Raw genomic sequence first — 12,286 nt, forward strand, 5'->3', positions numbered from 1 at the left:
TCCCTTCCCTTCCCTTCCCTTCCCTTCCCTTCCCGAAACCTTCCCTTCCCGAAACCTTCCCTTCCCTTCCCGAAACCTTCCCTTCCCTTCCCTTCCCTTCCCTTCCCTTCCCTTCCCTTCCCTTCCCTTCCCTTCCCTTCCCTTCCCTTCCCTTCCCTTCCCTTCCCTTCCCTTCCCTTCCCTTCCCTTCCCTTCCCTTCCCTTCCCTTCCCTTCCCTTCCCTTCCCTTCCCTTCCCTTCCCTTCCCTTCCCTTCCCTTCCCTTCCCTTCCCTTCCCTTCCCTTCCCTTCCCTTCCCTTCCCTTCCCTTCCCTTCCCTTCCCTTCCCTTCCCTTCCCTTCCCTTCCCTTCCCTTCCCTTCCCTTCCCTTCCCTTCCCTTCCCTTCCCTTCCCTTCCCTTCCCTTCCCTTCCCTTCCCTTCCCTTCCCTTCCCTTCCCTTCCCTTCCCTTCCCGAAACCTTCCCGAAACCTTCCCTTCCCTTCCCTTCCCGAAACCTTCCCTTCCCTTCCCTTCCCTTCCCGAAACCTTCCCTTCCCTTCCCTTCCCTTCCCTTCCCTTCCCTTCCCTTCCCTTCCCTTCCCTTCCCTTCCCTTCCCTTCCCTTCCCTTCCCTTCCCTTCCCTTCCCTTCCCTTCCCTTCCCTTCCCTTCCCTTCCCTTCCCTTCCCTTCCCTTCCCTTCCCTTCCCTTCCCTTCCCTTCCCTTCCCTTCCCTTCCCTTCCCTTCCCTTCCCTTCCCTTCCCTTCCCTTCCCTTCCCTTCCCTTCCCTTCCCTTCCCTTCCCTTCCCTTCCCTTCCCTTCCCTTCCCTTCCCTTCCCTTCCCTTCCCTTCCCTTCCCTTCCCTTCCCTTCCCTTCCCTTCCCTTCCCTTCCCTTCCCTTCCCTTCCCTTCCCTTCCCTTCCCGAAACCTTCCCTTCCCGAAACCTTCCCTTCCCGAAACCTTCCCTTCCCGAAACCTTCCCTTCCCGAAACCTTCCCTTCCCCCAAACCTGTTCTCTTTGCTTCCACAGATGGAATTTGTGGACCAAAGGCTGGGTTTTCAGTCACCTTTTGCAGGAACTAGTTTCAAGCATGTTCTATTCATGGATTTAGGCAGATGTCATTCACAATAGAAGCATTCCAGTTCCTGTTTGAAAGCTGCAGGAAGAAGTCAGGAGCTGCAGCATTTGCACTTGCACCAGAGGCTGCCCATGCATTAATATGTCCAATGAAAGAACAGGGCTCTGTGTCTCTGTCATAGTGCAGTGCCTCAGCCTGTGGCTCAGGGCTGGCTGAGCTGGCACAGTTTTGTTTCAAGTATTTGCAGGCAGAGCCCTGACCATTCTCAAAGGTTTTCTTGCAGCATTTCCCTTGCTCTAAGCACACTGGCACCTGTGGAAGCTGCCCATGCCCTGCTATGTTCAGAAATGTAATGCAGTAGTAACACAGAGAGGGTTTTTTATTCTCACAACATAGAGAGAGAAACATACCACAGAACACAGAAATGATTAATGGTGTCATTAGATACAGCCCTTTTTTTGCTCATTCAAATTTTTTATGTGAGGAGCCAGGATATGTGAAAATCTACAAAGGGTGAAGTTTAAGTTCAGCGTGGATTTTGTGCCTGAGTCAACTGCTGAGAGTGGAGCTGATAAAAAGTCAGATTTTAACTTTCCTCCAAAATTTTGTCAAAATTGGTATGATTGTATAAACAGAGCTGGTTTACTCAATCAGGCTTTTCCTGGTGGAAATCTGTTCCAGTGGAAAACCTCTGCCAGATCTTGTTAAATACCATAAGGATCTTAAAACTATTTTGACTGAGGAATGAGGCAATTGTCTGCTTTTGCATTGAAAGGAAATAAGAAAAATCCACATCACCAACAGGAGCTGCTGTTTTGAGACTTGACATTTCTCCATCCATCCATCCATCCATCCATCCATCCATCCATCCATCCATCCATCCATCCATCCATCCTTCCTTCCTTCCTTCCTTCCATCCTTCCTTCCTTCCTTCCATCCATCCATCCTTAGTCTCAGCTCTTGGTCTGAGCAGAATTCTTCTACATTCTAGATCTTCATTTCTGGCAATAGAGTTTTAGCACAAATGTAGCCACATGTGTCTGGAGAAAACAACATTGCACATAAAAAATTCAAGACAAAAATGAAATAAATACATTTATTGCCTGTGATGGAAAGCTGTAGGTGTGTGGCAGAGGCATATTCAAACTCAAAATGCAAAGCCTGCTATCAGGGAGCTGAATGAGCTGTCAGATGAAACAAAAACACTGTAGAAGGCAGCACATTCATAGTAGCATTCAGAAAGATAATATACTACAGATAAAAGTCAAGCATCCTAATACAGAGACAATTATACTTCCTTACAATGAATATGTCTTTGCTAACAGCAATGCTGAATTTTTTAATAGAATCAATTCTGTTCTTTTCACTTTTTCATGTGAATCATGAACTATCTGATTATCTATCACAGTTAATTAAGCAGATTAGGGTTTGTGGGGTTTTGCCAGGCTCTGTATTGTTTCTCCCAGCAGAAGTGGTCACTGGCTACGAATTCTCCAGAGAGTGTCAAGAGTTGGAAGGAAAAAGTCACTGGGGCCTCGAGTTAAAATGGAAATGTCACTGATTTGCTGCAGTAAAGAAGCAAAAATGCTTCTTCCCCAATACTGACATCCCAGATGTGCTCCCACATTATTTGAAATTCATGGAAATTAGATATTTATAGCACTGTGCTCATTAATTCAAATAGAAATGGGTCCCAAATAGTAAGCAAATGTTTTCAACTTTCATGTGTTAAGCTGCAAGAGCCTATTCTTAGCTCATTCATTTCAGGTTGTGATCAAACTGGATTAAGATGTGTATTTATACATACTTTGACACAGTGTTTGAAAGGTGGAAGGATAGTTAAGTAATTTCCATGGCTATCAAAGTATTTGCTTGTAATTAGCAACCAGAAGCATGAAAGGATTTGTTGCAGCAGGGCTAAATCTTTAAATAATGCCAGAACATTTCCCAAACTTCATCTCATTCTGGACTCTGTGGTTAAGGCAAATGAGCAGGAATAGAGATAAACCAAAAGAAAAAAAGATACTGGAGAGAAAGAGGCAAAAATTCAGTGTCTTTTAAGGAGATGCCTCAGAGAATTGGTTTGTGTTTGAATCACAGTAGCCTTGTGTTTTAGATGTGTGCTAGACATCCTTACTGTTCATCATGCCCAAAATAAACAACAGATAATGTGTGAAACATGGAATCAGAGATGCAAAGTGCTTTGCTCCCAGTCTCTGTGCAGCTCAGTGGCAGGAGGTGGGGGAAAGGCTTGGATCCCCAGTTCCCAGTGCTTGGACAGCTCTGGCTCTGCTCAGCAGCTCCTCTCTGGAGGGGTGCAGGCACAGCCCTGCCTGCCTTTCCCTGGGGGATTCTGATCTTGAGAGCTCTTGCCAGTGGATGGCTGGGAAGACCCAGGTCCCTCTAGCTGCTGCTGTTGGACTAAGAAATGGCAGAGAGAAGCAGCTTGGAATATTCAGGAACATTTAGGAGATGTGCTTGGGCTTGGTGCCCTGAAACAGCTGGTTAGGGGAGGTCTCAAACACCTGACTGCTCCTTGTGGTGGGAGGTTTTCCTGAGCCAGGAGGGGATTCTTTCCAGCTGATCATAAACAGCAGAGGAAAAAGTCCCTCTGAGTGTGCAGAACAGATTTCATCTGTGCTCTGGAGAGCACGTGGATGCTGCTGCCTGGTCCAGCTGAGGGTTCTGGCATGAACCAGGGTGGCATGGCCCTGCCTCAAGTCTCCAGTGTGCTAGGCAAGATGGCCATCACCTTAAATGAGTTCTGATCCCTTCTGGCCCAAGTCTGTGAGCCCTGTGTCAACAGGAGACTGATTTATCTGTTGTGGCTCAAGGTCTGGGTGCCAGCAGCTGGCTGGAAGGCCTGTGCCACTGCAAATGCCACAACTTGTTCCTCTCCTGGCTGCACTCCTCATGGCAGAGCACTCTTCCAATACCCTGTAGGCTGCCAGAAGCAGCCTTTGGAGTGAGTGCTAGAGGGGCTGAATTGAGTGTCCCTGGTACCCCCAACACAGAGCTCCCTCAGTGGGGTCTCTCCTGCAATGCCTGGGGCTCACGGGGAGGCAGCAGGAGGAGGGTATGTGATGTCCCCATGATGTCCCCATGCAGAACAGCCTGCACACTGCTGTTCACTGAGATTGATGGGCTCTCCTGGCTCCAGCAGCTTTGGTGTGCCTGGGACAGCTCTGAGGCCATCTGGCACATACTGCCTGCATCTCCACTGCTGAGCCTTGGAAAGGATGAAATCTGCTTTTTGGCAATGGGCCAGCACCTGTGTTAATTCCCAATGCACCCAGCAGTTGCTTGGAGGAGCAGTGGCTGTCAAGGGCCAAAACCAGGCAGCTGATTTGTTAACAACTTAAATCTGCAAAGGCCTCAGGGCCAGAGCCCACAAATGGCTCTTGACTCTGGATAGTTTAATAACAGACCTGTGGTCCTTTCCCTTTTTATGTCTCTGGGGACCAGTCTCACAGCCATGCCCAGAGATGCTGGCTGAACAGGGGGCAGGAAATGCCAGCATTCGTGAGGCCTTTGTAAAGAGAACTATCTTTCTTAAAATCACACAGTTTCCTGATTTCTCTGTATAGCTCCAAGCTAGGGCTAAAATCCAGAGGAAAACTTCTTCTGAAGTGTTTTACTGACTCTCACAAGTCAGTGAGTAGTTTCATGGCCTCTTTAGAGAATGGCAAAATGAAAGGACTGAAAATGAGCACTCTTGTCCCAAAGGCACCTTGGCTTATTTTCAGTGTCTTTTCAAGGTAACCATTCTGTTACTTAGATGTTGCAGGCACTTGGGCAAAGCTTCTTTTTTAAAGACCCATGAATGGATTGACTGTGTGTCAAAATGCAGTTTAAAAAGGCACATAATAAAAACAATATCATTCCATAACTCTCAGTTCCATTAAGCCAGTCAGCAGGGGATGCAGAAGTCACCCAGGAAAGAAAAAGCATGATAATTTTTTCAGAAGAACAGAGGCTGCTAAATTACTTTGCAGCTTCCAACCATCTGGGGAGAAAAATAAAGTACATTCATCCCTGCTTGAACTGATGAATAGAAACTGCAGAAAAGACTGGGTTTTTGTATTGCTGGTCTGCATGTTAATTCAGAGCCTGGAGCTGGTGGATTCTGCATCGAGTGAGCATAGTTAGCAGAGAGTACGTGCTGAGAACTTTCCTCTGTGGTACAGTGAGAACAATTTCATTCTGTTGGAAGTGGTTTCTCAATGGCCTGTACAGAGAGGAAGATCTCCAGTCTGGTTTTCTGGGAAAATGAGGTGTTATGTGACCACAATGTGTGTGTGAGGGCACGATTGCTTCTGCTTCTCTCCAGTAGCTTTTTTGATTCAACCAACTAGTATCAGCTAGATGTGATGAAAGGTCTGACAAGCTTCATGAAAATCAATGCTTTCATAAAGGAGAGAGACTCTTTTTGTGCCTCAACCATATTAAAGCCTCCAGTATTTACTCACTGAGTAAAGCCTCCAGATTTACTCACTGAGATACTGCAGGCAGTGTACAAAGGAGACATAGGAATGCTCTAGCCAAGGAAGAAGCACCAGCAGGAGCTGATATCTTGTTAGACATCAGAGAATCTCTCCATGAGCCACAGAAGACAAAACTTCAGTAGTTTCATTTCCCAGGGAACCAATATTTTCCCCTCTCTCTGTTTCTCTTTTCCCTTCCAGACAGCAATATAATGTTATTTTAAGGGCTATGAGTAACTAACAACTAAAGTTATGGCATCCTGCTTAAGACTTCTGGAAAACAGCCCAGCAGAGAAATTTCTAGCAAAGAAACTGCCATCTAGACCATGCTTGCCTTCCTGAGAAGGTGAAGCATCAAGAGTCTGCTTCTTTCTTTGTACTTGTGGGCATTCTTTCTGCGAGGAAAGGTTGGTTCCTTCTGGGGGTGAGGAGCAGCTATTACTGTGAACATTGGCTGTGCCATGGCAGGGTTATGGACCTTTTGGAACACAGCCTATCTCTCATGCCCTCAAGACCAGAAAATTAAAGGGAAGTGTGTAGTTTCTAGCAGGTTTTGCTCATTTTAGGGTGAGCAGGTAATTTGTAATGTTTCATGAGCGCTATGAGAGGTAGGATTCCTTGGGGAAATGACCCCAGCTGTGTGAGGATTGGGCTGACCCAAAGGAGGCTGAGCTAACACCCACTAATGACTCCAGAGACAGCACAAGTGGCAGTGGAATGAAAGCAGTTTCAGTAGAAGAAATTGGATAGAAAAAAAATTATATCTAGGTCCAGACTTAGCCTCCTTCAGTGCCTTTCAGTATTATTGTTGTGTGTGCAAGAATTAAAAGAAAAACAGCAATGAACCGCTAATGAGCAGTTTGAGCCTTCATCACAAGATGTGATCGTACATGTGGGAGCCATTTACCCACATACATCTTCAAACAAGGACTCACTTTCTTCCTTTGCATGAGAGGAGCCCCATGCATGCATTTATGAAACTATTTCACTTTCATCCTTTATCATCCTTCAAATTATTTTTATTTTTGCTCCTTACCATCCTTCATTCCTTTCTCTGTTCCTCTCCTGTTTGTCTGTCCATGTCTGTGAGCTGTCTCCTCTCTGAAATTTGGGATTTCTGGTGCACAGGCTCTTTCTGGTTTTTTACACAGCACATTGCACAATGTGAGCCCATTCTTGATGAAAATATTGTATTACTTTTTTAATAATTATACTTTACACACACACACACACACATACACACACACAGAGATTTACTCCTTATTTATTTTTAAATTCTAAAAGAAATGTGACCTCTCTGACATTTTGATAAAGAATATCCTAGGTAGAATTGCTTGTGAGTTTTTGTTTTATTTTGTGGTCATTTTTGCCCCAACTACAAGGTACTTTATCCAGAATTTTACAATCTTTTTCATTTTCCTTAAGCATGGTTGGAGTTTGGCTAGCACTTTATCAGGTCCTGAGTCCTGTTCCTGCCCTATTTCTTGAATCTTTTCTAGCATTTGCATGATTTTTGGCATTAAGCTTTTCAATCATATCCATATGATAGAATCCTCTCCCACTTCCAACAGGCTGCTTGGTTAACAGCAGCAGCATTTTACTCTTGATGCAAAACCCTGGTTCTCTTTGCTACAGGGAGTTGTGTGCTTGGGTTCATCCAACCCTGCTGACAAATTTAAGTGAGAAGTCTGGTCCCCTCCAGGCTCCCTTTATAGTTGGTGGAGTTTGATGGTCGTGCCCAAAAGCAATTCTCCCCACCCAAAATATGAAACATTCTTCACAAGTCTTAGTCTCAGAGCTTCCAGCCTTGGCCTGAACAGTGGCAGTGTTTGGCCATTGATTTTCTTGTGCTGAAAAGTGTTGCAGAGCACTCATGTCATTCCTAATGGAAGATAGACTGGTGACTTCACTGCAGTTTCAGTTTCTAATGCAATAAGAAACAAGGTAATGCACTTTTTTGATGTATAGCTTGTGGCTTAGGACTGCATTGCTGCAGTTTGTGTGGATAGCTGTATATTTAACAAACTTGAGCATGGGGTTGATGGATCAATAAATAGGTGGGCAATGGGGGTATAGGAGTTACAAATGAAGACACACAACCCATGGTCTTTGGAGTCACCTGAAGTGTGGAGGAACAGGAAGTTGGTGAGATCCAAGAGCCCAGAGCAGAGTCTGGCCAGCTGGAAGGAGGCACTGAGGATGGAGTGGAAAGGTTGCAGTGTTAGTCAGGAACTCTGCCCTGGCAGGAGGGCTGCAGATTGATCTTTTTAGGAAAGGCCATATCTGAACTGCTTAAGGCAGACCTTTCTGGGACACAGACTGTAGTTAGAGTTATCTTCATTCTCAACTTCGTGCCCTGAGTAAGAGCCAAAATTCAGGTGGGATGACTCTGGATAATTCTTTATCTTTTTGTACACATGACAAAACCAAGAGCTGTGTCCCATGACTTTTGTATGAAGCATCCTTTCTATATTTTGCATCCAATGTTTCTAAAACCTGTCAGAGTATGTCTGGGGTGCAGGAGAATCTGCCAATATGTCTAGAGATTTAATACTTTATTGAAGTTACTCCATTGCTGTTTAATGCATTCTTTGTCATCTTACTCCTGGAAGGCAGGAAAGTCCTTTCACCTTTCTGCAACTGGAAACTGTGCCATGAAATTCTTTGTCCAAGGTAATTCAGGAATACCTTTCATTCTGCTGGAAGGATCAAGGTCCAACACTCACTTCTGAATCTGTGTAAGATGAGATCTCACTTGGGATCTTTGCTGATGGGTTGGGACTAGCTACAAAGGTGGGTTACTTTTGACCAGAACACATTCAGGACTTTGAAAGGACTTCTGTTCTACCCTCAGGGAAGTGGTGGACACAGGGATGGTTAGGAGGTGTTTGTGCAGTTCATTGGTTTCAGGAAGGGACAGGAATTTAATATGCAAACTTTGGGGCTGACAGACACAAGCAGAATTTTTTTGGTCAATAATGCTCAGTGTTCAGACTCACATCTGTCAGACTCTGTCTTTTACTGTTTGTCAGTTTCTCTTCCAAACTCTACCTGTAGTTAATAATTTAAATTTGGCAGGCTGGCTGTTCACTTTGTTTTGCTCTGCACTGCATTCTTTGAAAATGCTTGGGAGCTTTCCTTGGGATGATAACAAAGACTAGGTATAATATACCCAGAGAGGTCTTATCACTTTCTTACAGTGTATAGCAATTACAGTAGGGCTTTTGATTTATGTTATATCCTCCTAGCAACCATGTATTTTGTTTGCTGCCTTCATTTCAGCTGCACATTGAACTAACTGATTTGGGATTCTTTTCCTCACAGTGGAAGTCCTTAATCTCTTAAACACCTCCAAAACACCTTCCTGATCTCTATGCTAAAACTTCTCATTTTTATAATTTTTTAAATTATTATTACTTTTTTTTTCCTTTTATTTAGACCTTTTTTTTTCTTCATTTTTGCATGAACTTTAAGCTTGAAATTTATTGAATTAATACCTGACTTTACATTTTTTATATTTGAGGCATTGATACTCTAGGTTGGGATTTGCAAAATTACCAACCAGGTCTTCTGTGCAGAGTAAATGCTGGCACATGGAAAGTTTTTACTCCATCCACAACACTTCCTCTTTTGTGCTGCTATTGCATTTCTGCTCTGAATGCCTTCAAGGGAAAAAGCATTTACCCCACTCCCATTATCCACTGAGAAGAGAACCACCATTCAGAAGAGCTCATTTCTGTTGAGTGGGTGCTAGCTTATTATGGTGTTCTAAATTTATATATAAACAAGTGTTAATTTGAGAGCAGGTGGCTTTTATAGTGACAGAGCCATCTGTAGGGGACTGATTTTAATTTCATTTCTTTATTTCAGTTTTTATTTCTAGAGCACAGCTATCACTCAGTCCATAGCCAGTGTGGAGGCAGGTGGAGACAGCCACAGGGAGGAGCCAGTGGCTGTTGAGATGCAGCTTGGCTGGGGACTGATGTGGGAGCAGTTTCCTCACATGAATTGCTCCAAAGGGATTTCTCCCAGTCCTGACATTTCTGAGCCATGTTTTTTTCCCCATAGACTCAAACTTTAGGGCTCCATCCTGACAGAATGTGTCAGGGAAGGGCAACAAAGCTGGTGAAGGGTCTGGAGCACAAGTGTGATGGGGAGTGGCTGGGGCTGTGGGTGCTAAATCTGGAGAAAGGGAGGCTCAGGGGGGGACCTTATCAATCTTTACAACTCCTTGAGAGTGTAGCCAGGCCATGGGTCAGTCTCTTTTCCCAGGGAACAGGGAACAGGACAATGGGAAATGACCTCAAGTTGTACCAGGATAGGTTTAGATTGTATAGCTGGAAAAACTCCACGGAAAGGGCTGTCCAGCACTGGACCAGGCTCTCCAGGGAGGAGGTGGAGTCACCATCCCTGGTGGTGTTTCAAAGATGTGTGGATGTGACACTGAGGGACATGGTTTAGAGATGGGCTTAACAGTGCTCAGTTAACAGTTGAACTTGAAAGCTCAAGTCTTAAAAAGACTTCAAGGTCTCTTCAAACCTAAAAGTTTCTGTAGTTCTTAAATCAAGCAAACAGAAAAAAAAAAGAAAGGTTGCAAGCAAATAAAAAATCAAGTCCTCTTGAAAATGGATATTTCATTTGAAAAGCAGTGGAGAATTAAGCACATGTGTACAACTGAGTGTTTTGGCACAGTTTACAATCCAGGAACCTGCATCCTTCATGTGTAAGGCTTTGAAAAAGTGTTTTTTTTTGTAGGGGTCTCTCATGGTGTAGGATTTATCCTTACAATGCCATTGGTAGGGTATGTCCCTTGCCTTTTGTTTTTGAAAAACAGTAAAAAAAATTCCTTGGTAAATTTAACACAGGCCTTTGGAATATGTTCTCTTATTCTGCACGTTTCAGACTGTATTTCCTTTTCCAAATGTTTTGGGTGAATTCTAATCCATAATGCAAGAAAATAAAGAAGTCAACAGGTAAAATGTGATGTTAAAACTCTAGCAGGAAAACACTGAAAAATGTCTGTGCTGTATGAGAAAACAAATAGTTCCTGAACTGTAGCACCACACGTGCATGTGACATGAGGGCTATGAAAGGTCTGTGCAGGCTGATCCCATGCTTTTGGAATGAATAATTTCCTTTTCATACTGCTCATCTGAGTTTATAATTTTTGGCATTTACACTATCAGGAGGAAGAGAAGTTTTGAAGTAATTTTGCTGAATTTCAATTAAAATTGAACTTATGTTACACTAAATTCAAAAGATCAACCATTACCTGTATTGTTCATGGGAATGTATTTTCTCCTGTGACCTTGACACTTTAGATAGTGCCCCAGGACATTTTCTCTCATCATCTTGGTTCAAGCAAGATGATTATGAGGATAATTCTTTGATTTATATAAAAAGAAAGGGAAAAGAAACCTGTATAAAAGCTTTGAGCTTCTACTGACCTAATGATTATTACTGCTAATATAAAATGTACTAACAGAGAAGATATTTCTGAGAGGGGTATGTGAAAGATTCTACCAATTCCACCCCAGCCTTGATGCTCTGCATCCCAGCTCAAAAACCTACAGAAGGAATCTCAGACACATTGGAAATTGATTTGGAAGTGTTTCCTGTGTTTCTGAACAGAATAAGCTATGAAACTGTGTTATAGGAAGATCAGATGCTGTGAATTTGAAGTAAACAGCAGTAGCACAGCCTTTAAAAGACAGAGCAAGAGGCTGACAGAGTGAATGCTGCTGCACAACTCCCAGCTTTAATTTGTAGATCATTTCCCTGGAGAGATACCCTTTCCAGTGGTATTTCTGTGCATTGTAGGAGCTCATGCTTGACTTCTTCCTGCTGGCTGATGGCTGCATTCATTCAGCCCACACAGTTTCAGCATCTTTGCAGAGTAAGACCCAGTATTGCTTCAGTACCAGTGAACTCCTGAAGGAATATTTATCCCACTATCTTTGTTGTTTCCTACTAACTACTCACCCTGAAATTCATAGCTCAGATTAGAGAGATTAAAAACCAGGATGAAGAGGAACATCAGGTGCACAGGTGAAAAGATTATTTTCCATCTTTCACCCACTCAGCCATTTTTGCTGCCTTTTTTTTCTACCAGCAGGAAAAAAAGTACAGATTTGTAAAGCATTTAGTTGTTGTATTCATCTCCAGGGAAATTCCATGTGTCTGAGGGCCCAGGAGCCCTCAGAGCTTTTTAACTCATGCTGTTTCTTGGTACAGTGGAAGGATGATAAGTCAAGATGACATATTTGCAGGGCAGTGATTATTAGTTAACTGAAATGAGTTTGCCTTTGGCAAAAGCCAGGTCACATCAATGGTACATTTGAAAATCCCACCCTCTGTGTGTACCAGCCATAGCCTTCAGGTGTAACTGTCACAGGCAGATAAAAGTCCTGAAAGTTTTAAACCACTGTGGTAGCATAACCTTTTCATTTTCATCTTTATAATTTCGATGGTTTCATTACAGTTGGAGTGTTTGAGTGAGTTGTGACTGAAACTGTGGAGATTCAAGCACATGCTAATAAAAACTTGGATTTGGCCACAGTGGCTTCATAAATTTGCCAGTCTGACCTCCAGCTGGGAGGGACACTGGAAGGAGCAGTGCTGGAAGCTGCCCTGTTACCTCTCTGGAAAGGAGCAGGCTCCTTCTGCTCAGCAGAGCTGCCGGTGCTGTTCTGCATCCTGCCAAAGGATGGTGGCAGCACTCCAGGAAAGAGTTTGTGATGATCGA

The sequence above is a fragment of the Haemorhous mexicanus genome, chromosome 1, assembly GCF_027477595.1.
Source record: "Haemorhous mexicanus isolate bHaeMex1 chromosome 1, bHaeMex1.pri, whole genome shotgun sequence".
NCBI classification, from domain to species: domain Eukaryota; kingdom Metazoa; phylum Chordata; class Aves; order Passeriformes; family Fringillidae; genus Haemorhous; species Haemorhous mexicanus.